We start from the raw sequence: 26829 nt of genomic DNA on the forward strand, positions 1-26829 counted from the left end.
CAGTTGAGCATCTGACTCTTGATTTCGGCTCAGGTCATAATCTCAAGATTCCTGGGATCAAGCCCTGCGCCTGGTTGGGATTCTCTCTCTCCCTCTCCCTGTGTCTCTCCTCTACTTGTGTGTGCATACTTTCTCTCTCTTAAAAAAAAAAAAAAAAAAAATTCAGGGGGCACCTGGGTGGTTCAGTTAAGTGTCCGACTTCGGCTCAGGTCACGATCTCATGGTTCACAAGTTCAAGCCCCACATCGGGCTCTGTGCTGTCTCTCAGCTTGGAGCCTGGAGCCTGCTTCGGATTCTGTGTCTCCCTCTCTCTCTGCCCCTCCCTGCTTATGCTCTCTCTCTCTTTCAAAAATAAAAAAAAAAAAATTTAAACAAACAAAAACAGCAGAAGGTCCGTCACCCACAAAGACCTTTAAGAAAAAAGATGTATTTTGAATTTTGAACTAAGTTTGAGCTTTTTGCTAATTTTAAACATTCTTCAATGCCTTATTCTATTTGTATTTCCATAAAGTTCTAGGAGATAAATCTGATGTGCACCAAAGTGGAAAACCATTGCTAAAAATTGATAACATATCATAGAATCAGAGTAGTTCAAAGCTTATGAAGCCCTTAAATCAGAGTAGCTCTCCAGCAATTCAAAGCATAGCTCTCTCTAACAGCAAACAGCTAGTCCATTTTTATTTTCTAATTTCAAGCTTTGAGTTTTGTAAATATTTAATCATGAATTTCAACATGTCTTTTAGGATATGAATAAAATGGGTGGTTTCGACTCTCCAGTTCTAAAGCCTTTTGATATTCAGAAATGTTGGCATATTTACATGAAAGATTGAATATTATATATTCCATTTCAGATTTTTGTTTCTTTTGAAAGCACTGGTATTTAGAGATGGTATGCTACTAAGAAACTAGAAGATTCTTTTTTTTTTTTTAATGTTTACTTATTGTGGGGGGGGGCAGCAGAGAGAGAGGGAGACAAAGCGGGCTCTGAGCTGACAGTAAACAGCCCAATGTGGGGCTCGAACTCACGAACCACAAGATCGTGACCTGAGCTGAAGGTGGATGTTTAACCGACTAAGCCACCCAGGTACCTTGAAACTGGAAGATTCTTAATCCTCCAAGTACATAAATGTTGCAGTTTAGAAGAGGGGGAGCAAATCATTTTCCACTCCCAAAGGCACTGATTATTCCATAAACATTAACACACACTGCATCCAAGAGGTACCACCGAACACAGACTCTGTCTCGTCTACCCTCAGCCCCAATGCAAAGGTGTAAAGATGCAAGTCAGGGTTCTTTATTTATTTTCCTTCATATGCCAACATTCATTTCCACCTTTACCACACCCCAGGCATCCTTTCCAACAGATATCAGCCTAACCTGTTAAGAAAAGTGAAAGCCAAAGATCTAAGCCTATCAAATTCTTTACACAAGGAATATCTGCCATATTTTCATGACAAAAGCTGTACCACCATCCTTTAATCTGTCATTTTGCAATATCAGTCATTTATTCTTAATATTTTTTTTAATTTTTTTTTAACGTTTATTTATTTTTGAGACAGAGAGAGACAGAGCATGAACGGGGGAGGGGCAGAGAGAGAGGGAGACACAGAATCGGAAGCAGGCTCCAGGCTCTGAGCCATCAGCCCAGAGCCCGACGCGGGGCTCGAACTCACGGACCGCGAGATCGTGACCTGAGCTGAAATCAGACGCTTAACCAACTGCGCCACCCAGGCGCCCCTATTCTTAATATTTAACAAGACTTTGCAGAACAAGACAAATATAAGAGTCATAATAAGATTTGAAGTCAAAAACAGGTCTGCATTCTAAAGTTCAGAACTTAACCTCTCTGAGGCCTTGGTATCCTCACAAATTCAATGAGAACAGTATTTACTCACCACAAATGACCTGAGAAGGGACTCAATGACCCTATGTATGAAGGTGCTATGACGGTAAAATGCTAGGGATATCATAGTTTTGTTTTGTATTTTTTCAAAATTGTAGATCTTTTAAAAACTGGAACTCAGTTTCACATTTTTCACAGCTACTATTTCACCGTGTGTACCCTGTTCATACATTTTTTTTTTAGTTACAATTTTTTTTAGTTCCACTATGTGCAAGTACTGTGCCAAGAATCTGAAATGCATCAGCGAATGTAATTGTCTCAACAACCCTATTACCATTCCATTTTGTAGCTGAGGAGATTGAGACTAAGAGAAGTGCCCTCAAACAGAAAGTCACACAGCTAGGAAGTGGTTAAGCCAGGATATAACTTATCTAAATTGGACAACTCACTAAAAGCAGAGCTGTCATTAAATACAATGCCTGTTTATATTTTTTTGGGAAAAAATCCACCATTGTTTAATTATGGAACCACAGCAATATACCGTATATTAGAATTCCCCAGCTTTCACCTGGAAAGGGATCATCGCATCACATTGCCTGTTTGCTACCCCCATCCCATGATAAGCTCCTGCAGGCATGAATGCTCTTCTCTTCTGTAGCCCATTGCCCAGCAAAATGAGCATGTGCCCAACTAAAGCCAGAACGCAGAGGAGGAGTTGAAGGCTGCAACAGGGTTTAACTGTAAGCCCACCTTCACCCCCATGGCATCACTTAGTACCCCTTCCTCTTTCTATCTAGGTATCTGGACTTACCACTTAGGAGTGGCCTCGCCAATATTTCAAGTCCTTGTGGGGCTTCACATCAACCCTGCCCCCACTCTCATTTCCAAATAGGCCACAGGACAGGGTAGATGATCCAAGCTGGGAAAATCATAGTGTTTCCACTGCCGAAGCACAATGACTTGTTCCAGAATGGGAACCTGTCCCAAGCCAAGTGGAGCAAGGACAGAAAAACTGCTCATGCTTTTTTAAATTGCTCATTCTCTGACTGATTATAGGCACTGGACAGCCAAAGGAGGGTCTTCTGCAGGGGAGTAACAGGGTCATATATGCATCTTAGAAAGATGATTTCAGTAATAACCAAGGAACAAGACACCAAGGGAATAAGACACACAGTGGGAAGACCAGCAATGGGCCTACAATAATAGTCCTGACAAGAGAGGAAGGCTGAAACCAAGACAATGGTAACAGGAATAGAGAAAAGTTAACACTTTGAAATTGCTTTCTACCTTGCTGGAAATTGCTGGAAGCAATTTCCTTTCCTAAAAGGAAAAACCTGTTTTCTTTGAACCCCACATGTAGAGATGAGCATTGTGAACACCTGATTCATGTAGGAAGTACTTAACTGAGTTCCTAGAAAGCAGTAAGATGAAGAGGTTATGAGCATAAAGTCTGAGTCTTGCCGCTTGAGTTCAAATCCCGGTGTTATGTCACTTACTGGCAGCGTGACCTTAGATGAATTACTTAACCCTTGTGCCTCAATTTCCTCATCTAAAAGATCAGGATAGGGGCGCCTGGGTGGCTCAGTCGGTTAAGCGGCCGACTTCAGCTCAGTTCACGATCTCGCAGTCCGTGAGTTCGAGCCCCGTGTCGGGCTCTGGGCTCATGGCTCAGAGCCTGGAGCCTGCTTCCGATTCTGTGTCTCCCTCTCTCTCTGCCCCTCCCCCGTTCATGCTCTGTCTCTCTCTGTCTCAAAAATAAACAAACATTAAAAAAAATTTTAAAAGATCAGGATAGTAATAGAACCTACCTTATAGGGTTGCTGGTGTGCAGAAAAGGAAACCCTTGAATTGGCTGATAAAAGGCTAGTAGTGGGGCATCTGGGTGGCTCAGTCAGTTAAGCATCCAACTCTTGATTTCAGCTCAGGTCATGATCGCATGGTTCATGAGCTCGAGCCCCACTGTCAACGCAGAGCCTGCTTGGGATTCTCTGTCTCCCTCTCTCTCTGCCCCTCCTCCCCTCTCAAAAATAAATAAATATTTTTTAAAAAGTTCTTATTGATCGTCCAACCAAAGATTTTAATATGTGCACATTCCCTGGTTTTCAAGGATATGAGTTCTAAGATCAACAGAAAAGATTGCCCAACCAATTATAGTTATCATACTAGTCACTATGATAATTATATAGTATACATTATCTTTAATGTTCACCACGATTGATAGTCAAGGATTCCCCTCTTAAGAATGAAAATACTGAAGGAGCACCTGGGTGGCTCAGTTGGTTAAGCGTCTGCCTTTTGATTTTGGCTCAGGTCATGATCTCACAGTTTGTGAAATCCAGCCCCACGTTGGGCTTCATACTGACAGCGTGGAGCCTGCTTGGGATTGTCTCCCTCTGTCTCTCTCTGTCCCTCCCCAGCTTGTACTTTCCCTCTCTCTCAAAATAAATAAACTTAAGAAAAAAAAAAAGAATGAAAATACTAAAGGTCAGTGCTGTGACACAGCAAGGGTATAAACCAAGGTCTGCCTGATTTAGTGTAAGTCAGTTTCCAGTGAATTTAATTAACATGAGTCAGTCATCAAGGGACTGATCATATATGGGCATATTTAAAGCATCTATTTTCTGGACCTGAAAAACAGAATAACAAATTTTAGAAGTGGTGACTCAACTAAGGAAAACATCCTTTTTTTTTTTTTTTTTTTTTTTTATAACATTCCTGCTAACCCGTAACACTAACTCTCTTTCACTTGGCTCAGTTCAGGCCCTAATCACTATTCATTTGTATCATTATAATGGATTATAAGGGGGTCTCCCAGCATCCACTCTGGCTCTGCTTCAAACCAGCTCTTCACACTGCTTGCCTAGGGTACAAACATGATGGTGTCCCTCCCATTTATAAAGCTTTTTTTTTTTTTTTTTAAGTTTATTTATTTTTTGAGAGAGAGAGTGCAGAGGAGGAGCAGAGAGAGAATCTCAAGCAGGCACTGCACTGTCAGCACAGAGCCCAATGTGGGGTTCGAACTCACAAACCTTGAGATCACAACCTGAGCTGAAATCGAGTTGGCCACTTAACTGACTGAGCCACCCAGGCGCCCCTACAAAGCTTTACTAATGGGTCACCAAACCACAGCAGCATTTTCCAAACTTGTGTGGCCAAAGACTGTTTCAAACTAAAAGAACATCACTTGGCACTCACAATATCTACTGAGTTCTTGGACTGGAATAGAGAGGAAAACATGGCCTCAGTAACTGAGGCAAAAATAAATGAATGGGGCGCCTGGGTGGACCAGTTGGTTAAGCGTCCGACTTCGGCTCAGGTCATGATCTCACGGTTTGTGAGTTCGAGCCCCATGTCAGGCTCTGTGCCGACAGCTCAGAGCCTGGGTCCTGCTTCGGATTCTGTGTCTCCCTCTCTCTCTGCCCCTCCTAGCTTGTGCTCTGTGTGTGTCTCTCTCAAAAATATTTAAAAACAAACAAACAAACAAACTTTATGGTCAAATAAAAAACAAATTGGGGCCCCTGGCTGGCTCAGTTGGTAGGGCACACAACTCTTGATTTCAGGGTCATGAGTTCAAGCCCTACAACTAGGCATGAGGTCTACTTCAAAAAAATAATAAATCAATTTAAAAAACATTAAAAATTAAGCCATTTTAATTTTCTTATAAACAAAATTTCACAAGTTATAAGAACACAAAACAAATGTCACAGACTAGCAATTGAATGGAAATCACATATCATGCTAGTTAGTAAATCTTAATCATGCAATGTAAGCTGTAGATTCCAAGTCACACATGTATGTGTTCATGATGTCCCAGTATTCTTAACTTTTATAATTATATAAATGTGTTTAGAATTTCTAGTTTTGTACTTTAAAAATACATTTTAGAATAAAAATTACTCAATTGTCACTTTTCTTTTTTTAAGTCCTATAACATCTATTACACGGGCATTCTCCCTCCAGCTTTAGCAGGTGGCAAGATAACCCAGGAGCTTGTTAAACTGCACAGTGTGTCACAACTTCCCTTTGGGTCATGTTGTTCAGTGAAGAGTACAGCAGTATACTTCCCTGTGTTTCAGAAAGAAGGGAAAAAGGTATGGAAGTTTCTCAAAAAATTCAAAATAAAAATACCATATGATCCAATAATTCCACTCCTGAGTGTTTACCAAAAAAAAAAAAAAAAAAAAAAAAAAGGAAACACTAATTCAAAAAGATATATGTGGGGCACATGGGAGGCTCAGTCGGTTAAGCATCTGACTCAATCTCAGCTCAGGTCTTGATCTCAGGGTCATAAGTTCCAGCTCCATGATGGGCTCTATGCTAGATGTGAAGCCTACCTACCACCCCCTTCCCCCCCAAAAAAGATCTGTGCAATGCTATGTTTACTGCAAAATTATATACAATAGCCAAGATATAAAAGCAACCTAAGTGTCCATTAATAGATGAATGGATAAGGAAGATGTGGGGTGTGTGTATAAATATACATAATGGAATATTATGCAGCCATAAAAAGGATGAGATTGTGCCATTTGTAGCAATACGGATGGACCTAAACAATATTATGCTAAGCAAAATAAGTCAGATTTTTTTAAGTTTATTTATTTTGAGAGAGACAAAGACACCACAAGCTGGTGAGGGTCAGAGAGAGAGAGAGAGAGAGAGAGAGGGAGACAGAATCCCAAGCAGGCTCCACACTGCCAGCACAGAACCCAACACAGAGCTCAAACTCACAAAACTATGTGATCATGGCCTGAGCCAAAACCAAGAGACGGACGCTTAATCAACTGAGCCACCCAGGTGTCCCGCGAAATAAACCAGATTGATAAAGGTAAATGCCATATGATTTCATTCATATGTGGAATCCAAAAATACGAGTGAATAAACAAACAAAAAGCAAAACCAGACCTATAAATATAGAGAACAAACTGATGGTTGCCAGAGGGGAGGGAAGGGCAAAATGGGTGAAGGGATAGAGGCTTCCAGACATGGCATGACTAAGTCATGGGAATAAAGGGCATAGATAGCATAAGAAATATAGTCAATGATACTGTAATAGCATTTTATGGGGACAGATGGTAGCTTTACTTGTGAGCACAGCATAATACATAACCTTATGGAAGCACTGTTGCATACCTGAAACTAATGTAACACTGTATGCCAACTATACTCAAAGTAAAAAAAGAAAGAAAAAGAAGGAATCAAAATAGATCTATTTTCATATGTGCACATGTGTGTGCACGCACACACACACATTTTAATGGAACAATATATCATTAAAAAAATTAAATGTCAGTAGCTCTTAACTTTGGCTATCCATGAGAATCACCTGGAATCATATAAAAATTACTGATGCTTGGTCTCACTCTCCTTCAATTCCTCTCGCCAAATAATGAATTGATTGCACCCAAGCTTGAGGCACCCTGAATGGCTCAGGTTAAGTGTTCAGCTCTTGATTGAAGCTCAGGTCATGATCTCATGGTTTGTGAGACTGAGCCCCATATTGGGCTGACAGCACAGAGCCTGTTTGGGATTCTCTCACTCTAAACTCACTGCCGTCCCCCGCTCGCACATTTGCCTTCTCTCTCAAAATAAATAAACACCAAAAAAAACAAAAACAAAAACAAACAAAAAAACCTCCCAAGGTTGAAAACCATTACTACAGAGGAGGGAGGGAATCAAGTGGAGGCTTTAAGGGTAGAAGCCAGACTTCTCTGAATATACCTTTTTTTGTAGATTTAACTTTGAATTTGAAAAAGCAATCCCCAAAACATAAAGCAAACTAACTGTGTATTGAATTGAGAGAAAAACCATAAAAATAACTATTTCAAGAGACTTGAACTGGATACCCTAGTGGGATATATCCTAAAGATAATAAGAACTCAAGAAAATCTTCAACAGTTTGTTTCAAACATCGTTACTTCCAGCCTTATGATTCTGAGACTGTTTCATGTGCATTATGGGATTAAGAAAATGAGTAATTATGTTACTGAACACGGGAATTTTCTGGCATTAGAGAAAGGATATACATTAGGTTAAGTAAAAGCAGTATAGTCCTGAATTTGAATTGGAAATATAACTAAACCCAGTAGCAATGAGTATCTCTACCATCCAGATTATGGTCTCCACCATTTTTGCCTAAAAGGAAACAAGGCTCCTTGAAGAAATTGCTGATTGCTGGTCTGGAGCTAAACATGTAACAAGACTGGGAAATTTTCTACCAGAAATCACAGATGCTATAAAAAACTGCTAAGATTGGGGCACCTGGGTGGCTCAGTTGGTTAAGCACCCGACTCCTGGTTTGGGCTCAGGTCATGATCTAGCAGTTCGTGAGTTTGAGCCCCACATTGGGCTCTGCGCTGGCAGCTTGGACCCTGCTTGGGATTCTCTCTCTCCCTCTCTCTCTGCCCCTCCTCTGCTTGTGTGCTAGTGCACACGTGCCCCCCCACCCCCCCCAACCCCCAAAACAATTATACTTAAAGCGGTTTCCACTACACAAAAAATGGGATGAGCATCAAATAAGAACATATAGCAATGGACTAAAACACCAAATACAATTAAAATAATTGAGTTTATATGGTATTTTGTCAAAGACTTCATTGGTCATCTTTGGAGGATGCCAGAGAATCAATTTATTATTCTGAAAACAGGTAAATAGAAGAAAAGACTCTGCATTTATCCGGTCTTTCCTGAACAAACTATTCTGCAGAGTGATCAAAGTTAATGAGAGGAAGTTTTTCTTTACAGAAACATTCCAGTATGCAGTGAAGAAAGAATTACAGAATTAATGCCATCTGAAACTTGAGTGAATTAATGGATACAATCCAGGCAATGGTCAACATGCTTATCAGCATCATAAATGAGAGACCAGTTAGCCATATGTCCCTTCTTTTTTTTTTCTTTAATTTTTTTTAAAGTTTATGTATTTATGTTGAGAGAGACTAAGTAGAGTAGGGGTAGAGAGAGGGGGGAGAGAGAGAGAGAATCCCAAGCAGGCTCTGCACTGTCAGTGCAGAGGCTGATGCAGGGCTCGAACCCATAAACTGTAAGATCATGACCCAAGCCAAAAACAAAAGTCAAGAAACTTACCTGACTAAGCCACCCAGGCACCCTGCCTTATGTGCCTTCTAATGGAAAACACATCAGAAGCTATGAAATAGTTGGTGGAGGTGGTGGGAGGTAGCAGGTGGGGAACAAACCTGAATCTGATCAAGCCTACACAACAATGGCTCTCAAACTTTAGGGTACATCAAAATCATTATGAAGATCTTGTTAAAATACAGATTGCAGGCCCCCATTCTCAGGGTTTCTGATTCAACAGAGTAAGACCAAGAATCTGTATTTCTAACAAGTTTCCCAGTTGAAGCTGATGTTGCTGATCCTAGAACCTCACTTTTAGAACCACTGCTCTAGTACTAATTATGAATTTAGAGAAAAAAATGGGAGAGAGGAACTGTAATGCAAACATCATGGGGATGCAATCAGTAAACACCAGACTGAAAAATATCTACAAAATAAACTTCCTTGTACAAATAAGCTTCAAAAGAAAAAAAAAAAAAAAAAAGAGAGTGGGAATGGGGGAGTGGAGAAAGAGAGATCCTATAGTTTAAAAGAGACTTAAGAGATAATGCAGCCAAATGTAACCTATGGACCTCATTTGGAGACTTTAGTTTGAATGCAGATTGACTATTTGATACTAAGGAAATATTGTTCATTATTTTAGAGGTAATAAAAATTTTATGGGTATATTTTTAAAACTAGTCCTTAAAGATATAAGGTTAAATATTTATGGATACGATTATTCCTATAATTTTATTTAATTATCTGGGAGGAAGGTGGTTTGAGTAGGAATGACTCAAAACTGGTGCAAGCTCACACCAGATCAGGAGAACTGCTTCCAAGAATCTTTCCTCAGCTAGGGGCTCCTGAGTGGCTCAGCTGGTTAAGCGTCCAGCTTCAGCTCAGGTCATAATTTCACGGTTCGTGAGTTTGAGCCCTGCATCGGGCTCTGTGCTGACAGCTCAGAGCCTGGAGCCTGCTTTGGATTCTGTGTCTCCCTCTCTCTCTGCCCCTCCCCTCCTTGCACTCTGTCTCTCTCTGTCTCTCAAAAATAAATAAACATTTAAAAATTTGAAAAAAAAAAAAAAGAAAGAAAGAAAGAAAAAAGAATCTTTCCCCAACTCTTTGTTCAATGAAATTGTGTCGGGAGCTTGAAATTGGCACGGTAAATACGTGGGTAAATATTCCCCAAGGGAAACTAGCAAGCATTATAAATCAGAGCTGGTTGCCATGGTATCAGTACCATGAAGTTGGGTGATGAGTAGATGGGTTTATTACACTATTCTTCTTGCTATTGTCAATTATTAACATTTTCCATCATAAAAAAAAAAAAAAAAAGAAAATCAGCAGTTCTGTGGGCAGGGTGATTCTGATACAGATGGTTCACTTACACAGTTTACAAAACACTGCCCTAACACATTCAGCCACTAAACACAGTCACTTATTCTGAAATAACCATTGCCAAACACAACCCCTGCCCCACGTATACTAGTAGATGTGATATCTCTCTGCTCCTAAAGTGCCTACTGACTAAAAAGATCCATCTTTAACCCAATGCCATTGTCCAAGACTCAAAGAAGACAGCTCCATTTCAAGGGCTGAGCACTCCTTCTCTATCATAACACACAAAAACCCCATATGTCTACTACATCACACTAAAATCTCCTAAGAGTGGAGACAGGGACTTCCCTGCCACCTTTTGTCTAGCACAACCTTGGCACACATAGACACTAAATATAAATGGACTGAATGAATTATTCCTATCATCCAGGCTGAAAAGGACTAAAAGCCAAATCTCCTTTCTGATGTATATATCCTCGCACCAACTCACATATGGCCACCAATTTAAGTAGAATTGTAAAAGGAATATAAAACTATTCTGACACCAATTGGTGGATTTCAATACAATTCTGATGTTAACCACCCAGAGTAGCATCATAATCCACAGTTAAAGAACATGGTCCCTAACAAGACTGCCCCTGCCTCAGATGCAACTACACTTTGGGAGTCGCCAGGCCAATCATATTTCTGACCTACTGGCTACAAATTCAGAGGTTCCCACAACTCAGGTATGATTTGTTAGAACAACTCACAGGACCCCAGAAAGCACTATACTTACAATTTTATTATAAAGGATACAAATCAGGGCTAGCCAAATGAAGAAACATACAGGATAAGATCTGGAAGAGTCCTGAACACAAAGTTTTCCATGCCCTCTGGAATCAGGGCACATCACCCTCCTAGAATATAAACGTGTTCACCAAAAAGGAAGCTCCACTAAGCTTTAGAGTTCAAAGGTTTTTTTCAGGGTTTTATTCCATATTCATGATTGAATCCTGGGCCACATGATTTTAAACTCAATCCCCAGCCCCACTTTTCCCCAGAGGTCAGACTGGCTCAAAGTCCCAATCCTCTAACTATATGGCTGGTCCTTCTGGTAACCAGGCCCCATTCTGAATTATCGCATTAACATTAACTCAACTGTGATCCAAGGGACTCATGAATAAGAAAGACACTCCATCCCTTGGGAAAGTCTAAGAATTTTGGAAGGCACAAAGACCAAGCACATTCTTTATTATACAACAAAAACAAACTGCTAAAATTCTCTCGCCAAGTTACAAAAATAGACAAATGTAAAGATATCTAAGACCACAGATGCTCACTCATTTTAGGAGCATTAAATCCCATTCTCATTTATTAGCCTTTCAGATACCACTCATCTAGTAGACTACACACCATTAAAAAAATTTTTTTATACATTAAATTTAACTACATTCCAAGAGTTATCTAGTGACTGCAACAAAACTCTGTAACATCACCAACCAGATTGGGCTTCTCTTTCTCTTTTGTGTAGTTGAGAGTTGGCCTGGTAATGGCAAGACAAATCACCTCCTTGTTAATAATAATGGAATCACCAAACAAAAGAGCCTCAATAATTTTTCCCAAAGGAGCCATCAAGACTATGGCAAAAGGTGACAAGTATGCCTATTTATGGTATGAAACAAATCTTCCTCTAATAATAATTTTACTTTTCTTTAAAAATACTGGATGTCTTGGGGCACCTGGGTGGATTAGTCGGTTAAGCGTCCGATTTCGGCTCAGATCATGATCGTGCAGTTCGTGAGTTCGAGCCCCGCATCGGGCTTTGTGCTGACAGCTCAGAGCCTGGAGACTGCTTGGGATTCTGTGTCTGTGTCTCCCTCTCTCTCTGCCCCTCACCAGCTCGTGCTCATGCACTCTCACTCTCTCTCTCTCTCAAAGATAAACATTAAAAAAGATTTTTTAATAAAAATAAAAATACTGATGTCTCAAAAAACGGAAATGCTTTAATTGTAACATTGCAAACTGAACAGTAATTCTCCAGCCACTGGTTTAGCCAAAAACTTTTTGTCCAAATTTCAACATCATTAATCATTGTCTTCACACATAGTATCTTGTGGGGGTATCACATCTTAAAACTCTTTCTAACAACCTCCCAGGCAGGTATTAGGACTTGGACTGAGAAAAACTCAAGGCATCTATTTTTTTATTTTAATTCATTTAAGTGGAACCTTAAATGCAAAATAAATAATAGAAGTTAAAAGTTTTAGTTACTGGGCTGTGAACACTCCCCCCCCCCTTTTTTTTTAACTCCAAAGAATCATAAACTAAGTTTTACACCTAAGAGGAAAAATGACATGAGAAAAACTTATTTTGAAGATACGATATACAAGAACAGTCCTAGCCGACCACATATTTCTAGAGACAAAATAGCTGTGCCAACACCTATTTTAGTCTGGAGCCACATCATCCAAAATTATTACAAAAAGATTTAATGAGCAAAATGTTTCCCCTATTATTTCCCTCAAGTTGCTTTTTATTTGAAGGGGAAGCCTTGATCCATTTTTACTGAGGAAACATTTAATCTTGAAATAATATCTCATCCTTCACCAGAACTGTAAACTAAAGCTATTCTGTGCTACAGGTGATGAAAACAAGCTCCTCACAGTCTCCAGAATGGGCACATATGCCCAACCTGTCCTTACCTACATATTACACACTGGTGTCCTCAAATGCATTTGGTTCTTCCAATGAGGACATTTCAAAGCTGCCCGTAGATTACTAAAAATGCTTTAAAGCTGAGGTTTTTTAATTTAATGTTTATTTATTTATTTTTGAGAGAGAGAGGGAGAGAGAGAGAGCGCGCGCGTAAGGGCAGAGAGAGAGGAGACACAGAATCCAAAGCAGGCTACAGGCTCCGAGCTGTCAGCACTGAGTGCCACATGGGGCTCGAACTCACGAACCATGAGATCATGACCTGAGTCGAAGTCGGACGCATAACCGACTGAGCCACCCAGGCTCAGTTTTTTGTATTAATGCTAGCGTAAATCTTTTGTGTTCTGTGAATAAGTGTCCTCTAATTATTTTTTTAATAATCCTATTTCCTTAGTAAGGGCCACCATGCAAAAAGAGGCTGCTTTTTCTCTTGTACGGTATTTGAAAATTATTTCTTCCACACCATTCTCATAGCTGCTTTCAAAAAGAGCAGTAGGGTTCTCAGTTTGACTAAAAGCTTGGAAGAAAAAAGAAGGCCACACATCTTTTAGACGCACAAATGAAGTGGGTTCCTAAGGAGCAGTAACCCCACATTCTCACACCCAGGAAGCTGCTGAGTGCCACGCCCCACCCTCACCTGCCTCACAGGGAATACAGGCCACAGGAGCCTCACCAGAGTCACAGATATGTTCATTACCATGTGATAAAAACAGGACTTAACGTATCTCTCAAAGAGGAAAACTAGGCAGAGGAGCAGTGTGTGATTCATAGTACTGTGTAGCTCACTTCTCTAACTGGAGACTATTCTGTTCTTTTCTATAATAAAAACAGTGTGTGAGCAGATCACTGAGGGACATCATTCTTTTTCTAAAACTGACAATATTTTAACAGTAAGTATTAGAAGCAGGGCTTAAAAAAAAAGCACTTAAAATTCAGTATTCTCAAGTATCTCCATTAAAAAAACTAATCCAAGGATAATTCAATCACCTCACTGTGGATTTAAAATATCTGGCTATTTCCAAAAACCACAATGTGAAAGTTAGTGATTTCCTCATTATCATAATTGCTTCCTAAGTATTTTCATTATAATAGTGACCTTTTAGTTTCTTTCATTTTTTTAACAGAGTAAGAAGTTTATAAGAGCAACATATGGAAAATTCCCAATAGCTCATCATTTCTCATCAGATAGTGAAAAGTTGTGAGACTTGAAAGAAGTTCAAAGGGCGCCTAGGTGGCTCAGTTGGTTAAGCGTCCAACTTCGAGTCAAGTCATGATCTCACGGCTTGTGGGTTCCAGCCACGCAACAGGCTCTGTGCTGACGGCTCGGAGGCTGGAGCCTGCTTTGGATTCTGTGTCTCCCTCTTTCTTTGCCCCTTCTCCACTCATGCTCTGTCTCTCCCTGTCTAAAAGTAAATAAACATTAAAAAAAAAAAATTTACGGGGCTCCTGGGTGGCTCAGTCAGTTGAGCGTTCAACTTCAGCTCAGGTCATGATTTCGCGGTTGTCTAGTTTAAGTCCTGCATCGGGCTCTGTGCTGACAGCTCAGAACCTGGAGCCTGCTTCAGATTCTCCCTCTCTCCCTCTCTCTCTGCCCCTCCCCTGCTCGCACTCTGTCTCTCTCTCCCTCAAAATAAATAAACATTAAATTTTTTTTTTTTTTTTTAATTTATAAGGGCACCTGGGTGGCTCAGTCAGTTAAGTGTCTGACTTCAGCTCAGGTCATGATCTCATGGTTCGTGAGGTGGAGCCCCACGTTGGGCTCTGTGCTGACATCTCAGAGCCTGGAGCCTGCTTTGGATTCTATGTCTCTCTGCCTCTCTCCCGCTGGCACTCTGTCTCTCTTTCAAAGAGTAAATAAACATTAAAATTTTTTTTTAATTTTATTAAAAAAACCCAAAAAGAACGAAGTTCCAATAAGCTGTCTTTTCATTAATTTCTAGTTAAAAGATTTTGTATGAAGAAGTTGTTATTTTTTAAAAAGAACCTTCCCCCAAATAAAGTCTACATTATAGCAATCTTAAAAAAAAAAAAAAAAATGCAGAAGCACCTGGGTAGTTAACTGACCTCGGTCAGTTAAGCGTCCAGCTCTTGATTTTGGCTCAGGTCATGATCTCACGGTTCTTGAGTTTGAGCCCCACATCAGGCTCTGTACTGGAAGTGCAGCACCTGCTTGGGATCCTTCTACCTCTCTTTCTCTCTGCCCCTCCCCTGCTCACTCTCGTGCACGAGCGGTACAAGCTCTCTCAAAATATATAAACATTTTTTTAAAAATGCATTTATTTCTCTTTCATGGATCCATGGTATTAAAAATAGCCAACAGACAGATAAGCTTAGAAAAATCAATAACAACACGTTTCAAGAGATAATTTTCCCTTCTTAAACATTCACCTTTATGAGATTCAACTAGTAAAAGACAAGGCCTTTAAGTAAAACCTTAAATTATCTTTTAAAATAAAGGCAAATAACATTCCTTTCCACTCTCTGAAAAGATGTCCCCACTTTCTTTCTGTTCTCACCCACCCAGCCTTAAGGCCTTCTTGCATCAGCTGCCTTCACTGGCTCCTTTCCTCTGACAGGAACGTGCTAGGGGGGACTATGTCTTACCAATAACAAAAACCTTCCTTCACACCCACCTCTCTTTCAAGTTATCACTGGTTTTTTCTTCACTTCTTCAAAATGGACTCCCCATTCCTTATGTGCACCTTCTGCAGCCATCTGCTGTCACACACACTCCCAGTGCTGCTGCCACCAGACCTCTTCCACCACAACTCCACTTGGAGCCTCTATCCCTGTGCAGTGTATGCAGTTTTTTGTTCTTTTTTGTAACGCAAGCGACTGACTTAAACAATGATTAGGCATTCACTTCAAAGAGGCATCTACTTCTAGAGGGCTATCTTGAATAAACACATTGCCAGCCACTTAATTAGATAAAAAGCCAGGCTGCCTTCCCTCACTGAGCCTCCTTTGTTTTAGAGATCTTGGTTGATTCTGATAAATGATTTGGAACACTTGTTTTTTCTCCTATGTTTTAAATTCCCCAATAAAGAGTGAGCCGGAAAACCCTAGGCCCCTACCCTCAACTCCCAATATAAAAGCAGAACCCTGGGCCTGTGTGTGCTCCTGCTCTCACTCCCAGGCACGTGCACTCTCCCCCCACCCCTCCCCGGCTAACCACCCTCAACGTCCTCGCTGTGTGGCTCCACGTGTGCTGTGTAATTTCCACATCCTGTAAATAATAAACCTTAATTTCTTCAAAGTTTCCTGATGGTTATTGCTGAAGGGTGTCTTGCAATTATAATAAGCACAAGGGCCAGTCCAACCACAGCACAGGCTGTGACCAGCACATAACACCCTGAGAATTACAGCTGAGTGCAACCACTTCAACACCAGCCTTACCTCTGCTGACCTCTCCATTGCTTCCAACACCACTGACTGACCAGTCCCTTCTGCTGCTCCCATATCTGTGCTCCCCCAGTGTACTCTATGATGCCAGTCTCCAAAATCAGCTGTCAGAAACTCACTCACTAAGTATCCATTATGGACCAAGTGTAAGCTAAGCACTGGAGACAAAGAATAAGACAGCTTCCCATCCTCAAGGAGCTTCTGTTCTACTGATAGAGAAACAACAAAAAGCAAAGGAGAATTCTAGATCATTACTAGAGTTCTAATGTAACTACCTGGGGTGCTATTAATCTCAACAACAAAAGGACCCACTCTAAGCAGGACAATTTGAAAAGCCTCTCTGAAGCTGAATCCTAAGAGAAGAGGAGCCAGCTTGTCAGAGCCAGGAAAGAAAGATTCAGGAAGGGCCTGCAGCAATCATACAGTAATTAGGGAGAGTGAGGCAAATGTAGAAATAAGCTTAGCAAGCAAGGATGGGTAGGGCTAGAGAGAAAAGGTAGAGAGAAAGACTGGGACAAAATCCTGCAGGATTGTGTAGACCAGGGAAGATATGCAGATTTCATTCCAATTGCAATGAGGGGATTTAAACTGAAGAATGATATGATCTGATCTCCATTAAAAAAAAGTATCTGGCTACTAGCTGGAAAATGGACTAGAGAGGACAAGGTGCTCTTTTGGGGTAGGGATCCATAAAAAGCAGACTGGGTATGACACTCAAAGCATAGCAACAAAGGAAAAAAAATAGACAAATTGAACTTCATCAGAATTTAAAACTTCTGTTCTTCAAGAATGTAAAAAGACAACTCACAAAATAGGGAAAAACATTTGCAAATTACATATTGGGTAAGACACTGGTATCTGAAATATGTAAAAAACTCGTACATCTCAACAACAAAGACAACCCAATTTAAAAACGGACAAAGGAGCTGAATAGACATTTTTCCAAAGAAAATATACAAATGGACAAGCACATAAAAGATGTTCAACATTTTTAGTCATTAGGGAAATGCAAATGAAAACCATAAGATACATTTCACACCCACTAGGATGACAATAATCAAAAAGACAAGTGTGGCAATGACATGGAGAAATTGAAATCCAAGTACACTGGTAAGAAGGTAAAATGGTTAAGCCACTGTAGAAGAGAGTTTGGCATCTCCTCCAAAAGCTAAACACAGATTGTTATATGAGCCCACAATTCTACTCATGGGTGTATACCCAAAAGAACTAAAAACAGGTACTCAAACAAGGAAATGCACAGGTATGCAATAGCAGCACTATTCACAATAGCCAAATGGTAGAAAATGCCCAAATGTCCATCAACCGATTAACAGATAAACGAATTACAGTACATACATATAATGGAATACTATTCAGCAATAAAAAAAGAATGAAGTATTGATTGATACAGGCTACAATACAGATGAAGCTTGAAAACACAATGCCAAGAGGAAGGGGCAGACACGAAAGATCACATATTGTATGACTCCATTTATATGAAATGTCCAAAACAGGCAAACCTACAGAAACAGAATGCAGACTGGTGGCTGTCAGGGGTGGGAGGAGGCAGGAGGAGGAAATGGGTACAAACTGTTTAATGGAGGATTATCACTTACTTGGGAGTGATAGAAATGTTTCAGAACAAGACAGAGATGGTTATTACACAATATAGTTAAGTGTATTTAATGCTAATGAATTGTTCACTGTAAATTGATGAACTTTGGGGCATTTGGGTGGCTCAGGTGGTTAATCATCTGGTTCTTGATTTCAGCTCAGGTCATAATCTCCTAGCTTGTAAGAGTGAGCCCCGCATTGGGCTCTGTGCTGACAGCTCAGAGCCTACTTGGGGTTCTCTCTCTCTCCTTCTCTGCCCCTCTCCTACTCGTCCTCTCTCTCTCTCTCTTTCAGAATAAATAAACATTTAAAAATAAATAAATAAGGGGGCCACCTGGATGACTCAGTCAGTTGAGTGTCTTGACTTCGGCTCAGGTCATGATCTTGCGGTTCTGAGTTCAAGCCCCGTATCAGGCTCACTGCTGTTCGCCTGTCAGCACAGAGCCCACTTTGGATCCTCTGCCCCCCTCTCTCTGCCCCTCCCTGCTTGCGCTCCCCCAAAACTAAATAAATATTTAAAAAATAAATAAATGATGAATTTTATGTTACATGAATTTCACTCAAATTATTTTAATTATTTTTTTAATCTTTATTTATTTTGAGAGAGAGACAGAGTGTGAGCAGGGGAGGAGCTGAGGGGAGGAAGACACAGAATCAGAAGCAGGCTCCAGGCCCTGAGCTGTCAGCGCAGAGCCCCACGCAAGGCTCGAACTCACGAACCATGAGGTCATGACCTGAGCCAAAGTCGGATACTCAACCCACTGAGCCACCCAGGAGCCCCTCAAATTATTTTTTTTTTTTTTTTTTTTTCAACGTTTTTTATTTATTTTTTTTTTTGGGACAGAGAGAGACAGAGCATGAACGGGGGAGGGGCAGAGAGAGAGGGAGACACAGAATCGGAAACAGGCTCCAGGCTCCGAGCCATCAGCCCAGAGCCGGACGCGGGGCTCGAACTCACGGACCGCGAGATCGTGACCTGGCTGAAGTCGGACGCTTAACCGACTGCGCCACCCAGGCGCCCCTCAAATTATTTTTTTAAAAAGACAATAATGGGGCCCCTGGGTGGCTCAGTTTGTGAGTTCCAGCCCTGCATCAGGTTCTGTGCTGACAGCTCAGAGCCTGGAGCCTGCTTTGGATTCTGTGTCTCCCTTTCTCTCTGCCCCTCTCCCGCTCGTGCTCATTCACTCTCTCTCTCTTTCAAAAATAAACATTTAAAAACTTATAAAAAAATAAACAAACAAACAAATAAATAAATAAATAAGAGGATGTGGAGAAACTACATCCACATGAGGGTCTCATTCTCACCCTGACTAAATCTTGTCTTAAATCTTGGCATTTACCCATACTTTTTAAACACAGAATGTTAGGGGTGCCTGAGTGGCTCAGTCACTAAGCATCAACTTCGGCTTAGGTCACGAGTCCCACATCGGGTGAGCATGAGCCCCACTTTGGATGAGCACAGCCCCACTTCGGGTGATGAGCACAAAACACGAGCCCCAGGTGAGCCCTGCTTCTCTCTCTCTCTCTCCCTCTCTGCCCCTGGTGGGATTCTCCTTCTCTCCCTCTCTCACTTGTGCCCTCTCTCTCAAAAAACAAACGAAAAACCAGAATGTCTGTCAGAGGTCCCAGGATCAGTGTGGATGAGGGAGCATTTGATGAGGCAGGCTGAGGGCAAAACACAAGCTAGCACCACCCCCCTCCCAGGTGGGACAGGTGTCATATTCTTTGGACACTCCCAGCTACCCCAAAACAAGAAAGGACAAAAAACAAATGGTTAAACTGATAAGGGACTCCACCAGTTTACCCAAAAAAGGCAATCCCATCAACAGCCTAAAGTCCAGGAACTCCCTACTGTCTTAATGTCAATGCTTTGCTAGAGGGAAAAACAACCTTAACTTGACAATAGCTGAGCCTGGATCCAGTAAGTCTTTGGCATGTGAAAGTCTCTTTGGAAACTCCCTCTTGACTTAATCTCCCCAGACTCCATAAAACAGTCACCACCACCCCCCACTTACAGTGCAGCTCTTCCTGCCCATGGTCCTGTCCCCATGCTTTAATAAGATTACCTTTTGGCACCAAAGACGTCTTCGAAAATTCTTTCTTGGCAGTCTGCTCCAGACCCCATGAACCCCATCATCACCTCCAAAACTTCATCACCGTCATGGCCTTATTCTCTTCAAACTGGATAGGACAGCCTCATCCACTCCCATATCACACTGATGGCTCCTCACACCTCTCATCTAGCCTTGACCTGTCTTCCAGTTCCAGGCCTGTGATTACCATGGCCTGCTGGCTATTTCTTTTCTTTTTTTTTTTAAGTTTATTCATTTATTTTAAGAGAGAGCACGAGTGGGGTAGCGGCAGAGAGAGAGGGAGAGAATTCCAAGCAGGCTCCACACTGTCAGTGAAGAGCCCGATGGGCGCTCCAACTCACAAACTGAAGATCATGATCTGAGCCAAGATCAAGAGTCGATGCTCAACTGACTGAGCCACCCAGGGATTCAGGCCTGCTGGCTATTTCTACCAGGCCATCCTGTAAGCCTTTCAAATTCATGCAATAGGTCCAACTCTGTCTTCCCCTTGAGAGGAAAGGAAGGAAGAGGACAGGAGAGAGAAGAGGGGAGGGAGAAAGATTAATTTTGAAATTTTCCAGTGTGATACTGTGATATAATATTTACTTGGTCTTTGGCCCTGGTTCCTTGCACAGAGCCCCTAAAACCCTTGGAATTTCCTAAGTGATTGAGAGGAATGTCTTTTGTTATTCATAATAAGGCCCTTTCAACCACACCTAAGCTTATGCTAATGAGATGACTAGTTACTAGAGGAACCAACCAGGTGATTGGAACTTTCAGTCCCTAGACCAAGAGGGAGGGGAGAAGGGCTTTGAATTGAGCTCATCACCAATGACCAACGATTTAATCAACCATGCCTACATAAAAGAACTTCCAGAAAACCTAAATAAATGGGTTCAGAGCTTCCAGGTTGAACACACTGAGGTGCTGGAAGGGTGGTATGCTCAGAGAGGGCACAGAAGCTCTGTGCCCCTTCCCATATACCCTGCCTTATGTATCTCTTCCATTTGGTTGTTCCTGACTTCTATCCTTTATAATAAACTGGTAACAGTAAGTAAAGCATTTTCCTAAGTTGTGTGAGCCATTCTAGCAAATTATCAAACTCCAGGAGGGGGTTATGGAAACCCCCAAATTTATAGATGGTCTGTTAGAAATATAGGAGGCCAGGACTTGTGATTAGCATCTGAAGTAGGGAGGCCATCTTGTGGGACTGAGCCTTTAACTTGTGAGGTCTGCACTAACTCCAGGTAGTGTCAGAAGTGCTTTAAGAACAGAAACAACAGCTTTTCTTTATCTAGTATCTTTATTAACAGCACCATCCCTCTGGTATTCCAAAGTAATACCAGGTTCACCCCAGATATGGTGTGAGGAGGAGTAAATCTTGACTCTCCTCTCTCTCTCACCTTCCAAAAGCTATGAGTCAGGGCACCTGGCTGGCTCAGTCAGTAGAGCAGAGTGTGTGACCCTTGATCTTGGGGTCCTGAGTTTGAGCTCCACATTGGGGGTAGAGATTACTTAAATTAAATTAAAAAAAAAAAAAAAAAAAAAAAAACTAAAACAAAAGCAAGGAGTAATTCTTACCAATTCAGTTAAAGTATCTGAAGTATACAGCCCTACATGAAACGTGAGCAAACATTAGATGAAGATGAACATTCAACCTCCCTACAATGAATAAAACTGAAATTAAAACATTGAGAAAAAATTTCCCCAAATTAGTACTTTTTAAAGAATTTTAATACCTTGTGCTATCAATGGCACAGCAAATTTGGTATTCACATATGTTGCTGATGACTGTGTATACTGATCGGAACAATCCTTCTGAAAAGCATATGACTATACTTATTAAATGACCAAAAAAAGTACATTTTGACCTAATAATTATATTTCTATCAATCTGTTCTAGGGGAATAAGCCAAAAATTTTAAAAAGGCTTATGCAATCTTTGAGGAAGACATGGTCACAGCTGCAGTGGAGCTTGGGGTGCTGGCTCCTGCTCTTGACTCACTGCTGTTGGCTCTCCCAGAGGAACAATTCTGTCAGGAAGCTCAGCTGCAGCCCTGGCTCTTAAATATAACAGAATAATCACCCCAGGAACCAGAGGTAGTGATTCACCAAACTACAGTTACCCTAACCAGCCACAATGTAAAACCAATGTAAAAAAAAGTTATGTGTTGACTTGAAGCAAAAGAAAAGAACCTCAAAATGGATGGACCAGTTCAGATGCCTAACAAGACCCTGAGAATCACTACTTAGAAAACTCCTTGTGGTGATGGTAGTAAGACTTGGGATCTTTTTCAGATGAGGATCCACAAGCAACTCACTGACCTGCACGGTCCTTCTGAGATTGTTAAACAGATTACTTCCATCTGAGCCAGGAACTGAGGATGAAGTCATCAATGCCAATGCTTAAATTAATTACTTTAATAAATTATCAAAACCCATATACATAAAAAAGTTCATGCAAACAAACATCTGGAGGCAACCTAAAAGGAGAATAATTAAGTAGAGTATAATATATTCACTTAATTTACAAAATGCAGCAAGAAATCATTAGGACAACAAAATACCAGCAAACTACATCCAGCAGTATATCAAAACGATTATACCTTAAAATGTGACCCAGTGGGATTTATCCCAAAAATGCAAGGGTGGTTCAACATACAAAAATCAATCAGTGTAGTATACCACATTAAAAGATGAAAGGAAAAAGCTACATCATCTCAACTGAAGCACAAAAAACATCTAACAAAATTCAATACCCTTTCATGATAAAATCACTCAACAACCAGGAATTAAAGGGAATTTCCTCAACATGGTGAACAGCATTTATTAAAAACAAAAACAAACAAACAAAAAAACACAACTAACATCTTACCCAATGGTAAAAGACTGAAAAATTTCCCACTAAATCAGGAAGAAGACAAGGATGCCTTGTTGATTCACGTCTATTCAGCATAGTACTGAAAGTCCTAGCCAGAGCAATTAGGCAAGAAAAATAAATAAAAGGCAATCAAAATGAAAGGGAACAAAACTATTCACAGATTACATGACCTTGTATACAGAAAACTCTAAAAAATCCACAGGTTTCAGGGTACAAGACAACACACAAAAAAACAGCTGTAGCTGTATATACTAACAATCAACATTCTGATGATTAAATAAAAAAACAGGCCTCTTTTTAAAAAACGTTTATTTATTTTGCAAAAGGGGGTGGGGAGGGGCAGAGAGAGAGAGAGAGAGAGAGGGAGAGAGAGAATCCCAAGTAGGCTCCATGCTCAGCATGGAATCCAACATAGGGCTCAATCCCATGACCTTGGGATCATAACCTGAGCTAAAATCAAGAGCTGGATGCTTAACTGAACTTAGCCACCAGGTGCCCCAGAAAATAGGCTTTTTGGCAGAAATGGAAAAACTGATCACAAAATTCATATTGAATTGCCAGGAGCCTCAAAAACCTAAAATAATTTTTTTTTTTTTTTTTTTAAGTAGGTTTCCACCCACCATGGAGCCCAACATGAGACTTTAACTCACAACTCGGAGACCAACACCTGAGCTAACATCAAGAGTTGGCACCAACTGAGCCACCCAGGTGCTCCCCCAAAACACTTTTACTTATTATTATTTTTTAATGTTTATTTATTTTTTGAGAGAAAGAGGGAGACAGAGCATGAGCAGGGGAGGGTCAGAGAGAGAGGGAGACACAGAATCTGAAGCAGGCTCCAGACTCTGAGCTGTCAGCACAGAGCCTGACATGGGACTTGAACTCACAGACCATGAGATCATGACATGAGCCAAAGTCGGATTTAGCTTAACCAAATGAGCCACCCAGAAGCCTCGTCAAAAACAACCTTTAAAAAGAAAAACAAAATAGTGGTGTTGGTTGCACAAAATAATGAATGTATTCAATGCCCCTGAATTTTATACTTTAAAATGGTAAAATAATAAATTTTATGTATAGTCTATCACAATAAAAAAAGTCATTATGACAACACAGTAGAGAAATTTTTAAATGCCTATAACCTTTTCTATTAAAAATAAAGAATAAGACAAGAAAGGGGTGCCTAGGTGGCTCAGTCAGTTAGGTGTCCGACTTCGGCTGAGGTCATGATCTCATGGTTTGTGAGTTTGGGCCCCTCATCAGGCTCTGTGCTTACAGTTCAGAGCCTGGAGTGTGCTTTGGATTCCGTGTTGCCCCTCTCTCTGTCCCTGTGCCCTCCCCCCACCCCCACCTCCTACCCTCCACCACCCCCACACCCCCGCTCAAAAAAAAAAAAGCATAAATAGGTATGTGTATGAGCAGAAAAGTTTTGATTTTGAAGATCCAGGTTCAAGGCAGTAAAAATGCTCAGGAAAAGAATTGTTCACTGAGGCAAAAAAGTTAACAAACTAAATTCTGGAGATCATAAGCCATCATTTAAAGGGCAGAGAGGCCAAGTGGTGGACGGAGAGCCGGGTGAATGAAGACACAGCTGCCAAGAGGAAGAGAATTTCAAGAGAAGGTGGTTCAACAGTGTCAAAATCTTGCTGAGAGATCCAGATATGTGAACTGCGGGAATATTATTATTAAGCAATTCCAAAAAAGTTCTGCTAATGTTGTTTGGACCAACTCCTATGTTATGTGGTCTATGCTGTACAGTAAAAATGCTGGGGAAAAATCCTAAAAAATCCACTAAAAAAACTACTAGAACTAGTAAACAAGCCCAGCAAGGTTGCAAGAAACAAGGTCACTATTTTTAAAAATTAACTATTTGTACACACTTGCAATGAGCAATGTGAAAATGAAATTTAGAAAACAATTCCATTTACAATAACATCAAAAGGAATGAATTACTTAGGAATAAATTTAACAAAAGAAGTGCAAAACCTATACTCTGAAAACTACAAAATATTGTTATCTTTAAAAATTAAAGAGGGTCTAAACAAACGGAAAGACATCCCATATTCATAGATTTAGATGACCTAATAATGTTAAGATGGCAATACTTTCCAAATTAATCTACAAATTCAATGCAATCTCTATCAAAATCCCAGTTGCTTTCCTTACAGAAATTGACAGGCTAATTCTAAAATTCATATAGAAATTCAAGGAACTACAAAAGCCAAAACAATTTTGAAAAAGAGCAGAGTTGGAGAACTAACACTTGCTGATTCCAAAATTACTACAAATCTTACTAATCAAGACAGTGTAGTAGTGGGATATGACAGATACACAGATCAGTAGAACAGAATGGAGTTAGAAACAATGACATACCACAGTCAATTGACTTTCAACAAAAGTACCAAGACAATTAAATGGGGGAAAAAACCATCTTTTAATGAATTGTGTTGGAACACCTGGATAACCACATGCAAAAGAATGAAGTACCTGACACTGTCCACAAAAAAATTACTCAAAATGTACCAATACCTAAATGCAAGAGCTAAAACTATAAAACTCTTAAAAGAAAACAGAGGTTAATTTTCATGATCTTGCTTTTGGTCATGGTTTCTTAAATATGACACCTAAATCACAAACAAAAAAGAAAATGATACATTAGACTTCATCAAAATAAAAAACTTTTCTGCTTCAAAACAATATCAAAAATTGAAAAAACAACTCACTAAATGAGAGAAAATATTTGTAAGTTGTACATCTGATAAAGGACTTGTTTACAATACATAAAGACCTCTCACGACTCAAAAATTAAAAAAACAACCCAATTAAAAAGTGGACAAAGGACCTGAATAGACATTTCTCAAAAAAAAGATACACAAATGACCAAGAACCATTTGAAAAGATGCTCAACATCACTTAAGGAACTGCAAAGCAAAACTACAATGAGGTACTACTTTCCATCCATGTGGATGGCTGTTATAAAGAAGACTGTAGGGGCACCTGGGTGGCTCAGTCAGTTAGGCCTGACTTCGGCTCAGGTCATGATCTCACAGTTCATGGGTTCGAGCCCCATGTCGGGCTCCGTGCAGACAGCTCAGAGCCTGAAGCCTGCTTTGGATTCTGTGTCTCCCTCTCTCTCTGACCCTCCCCTGCTCACACTCTGTCTCTGAAAAGTAAATAAACACACAAAAAATTTTTTTTAATTATAAAGAAGACTATAAGTGTTAACAAGGACATGAAGGAATTAGAACCCTTAATACACTGCTGGTTAGAATGTAAAATGGTGCAGCCACTTTGGAAAACACTCTGGCAGTTCTTCAAAAGGTTAAACAAAGAGTTACCGTATGATCAAACAATTCTACTCCAAGGTGTACATATCAAAGAGAAAAACATGCGTCCACACGAAAACTTGTACACATGAAATATTCATAGCAACATTATTCATAAAAGCTAAAAAGTGAAAACAACCTAAATGCCCATCAACTGATGGATAAAATAATGTGGTATATCCATACAATAGAATATTCAGTAATAAAAAGGAGTGACACATTAATTTATGCAACAACACTGATGAACTTTAAAAACATTATGCCATGTGAAAGAAGTCTTAGAACAGTTTTTGTCACCGCAAAAAGAACCCCATACCTTTTAGCCATCAACTGCCAACACCTCCATTCCCCTCTCATCTGCTTTCTGTCTCTATAGATTTGCCTATCCTGGACATTTCATATTAATGGCAAAAGACCATATACTGCATGATTCCATTAATATGAAGTGTCCAGGATAGGCAAATCTATAGAGACAGAAAGCAGATGAGAGGGGAATGGAGGTGTTGGCAGTTGATGGCTAAAGGGTATGGGGTTCTTTTTGCGGTGACAAAAACTGTTCTAAAACTAACTGTGGTGATGGTTGCACATATCTCTGAATATAATAAA

At 40.3% G+C, this 26829-nt stretch overlaps 1 protein-coding gene and 1 pseudogene across 1 annotated transcript in view; one reads left to right on the plus strand and one right to left on the minus strand.

Annotated features, from left to right (window-relative positions):
* PRKAR2A (protein kinase cAMP-dependent type II regulatory subunit alpha) overlaps positions 1 to 26829 on the minus strand; it is a 108753-nt gene that overhangs the window by 77742 nt on the left and 4182 nt on the right. The window lies entirely within an intron of this gene.
* Positions 22105 to 22948, plus strand: LOC132675622 (small ribosomal subunit protein uS10 pseudogene; annotated as a pseudogene).

Source organism: Panthera onca, chromosome A2 (assembly GCF_046562875.1).
Source record: "Panthera onca isolate mPanOnc1 chromosome A2, mPanOnc1 haplotype 2, whole genome shotgun sequence".
NCBI lineage: Eukaryota > Metazoa > Chordata > Mammalia > Carnivora > Felidae > Panthera > Panthera onca.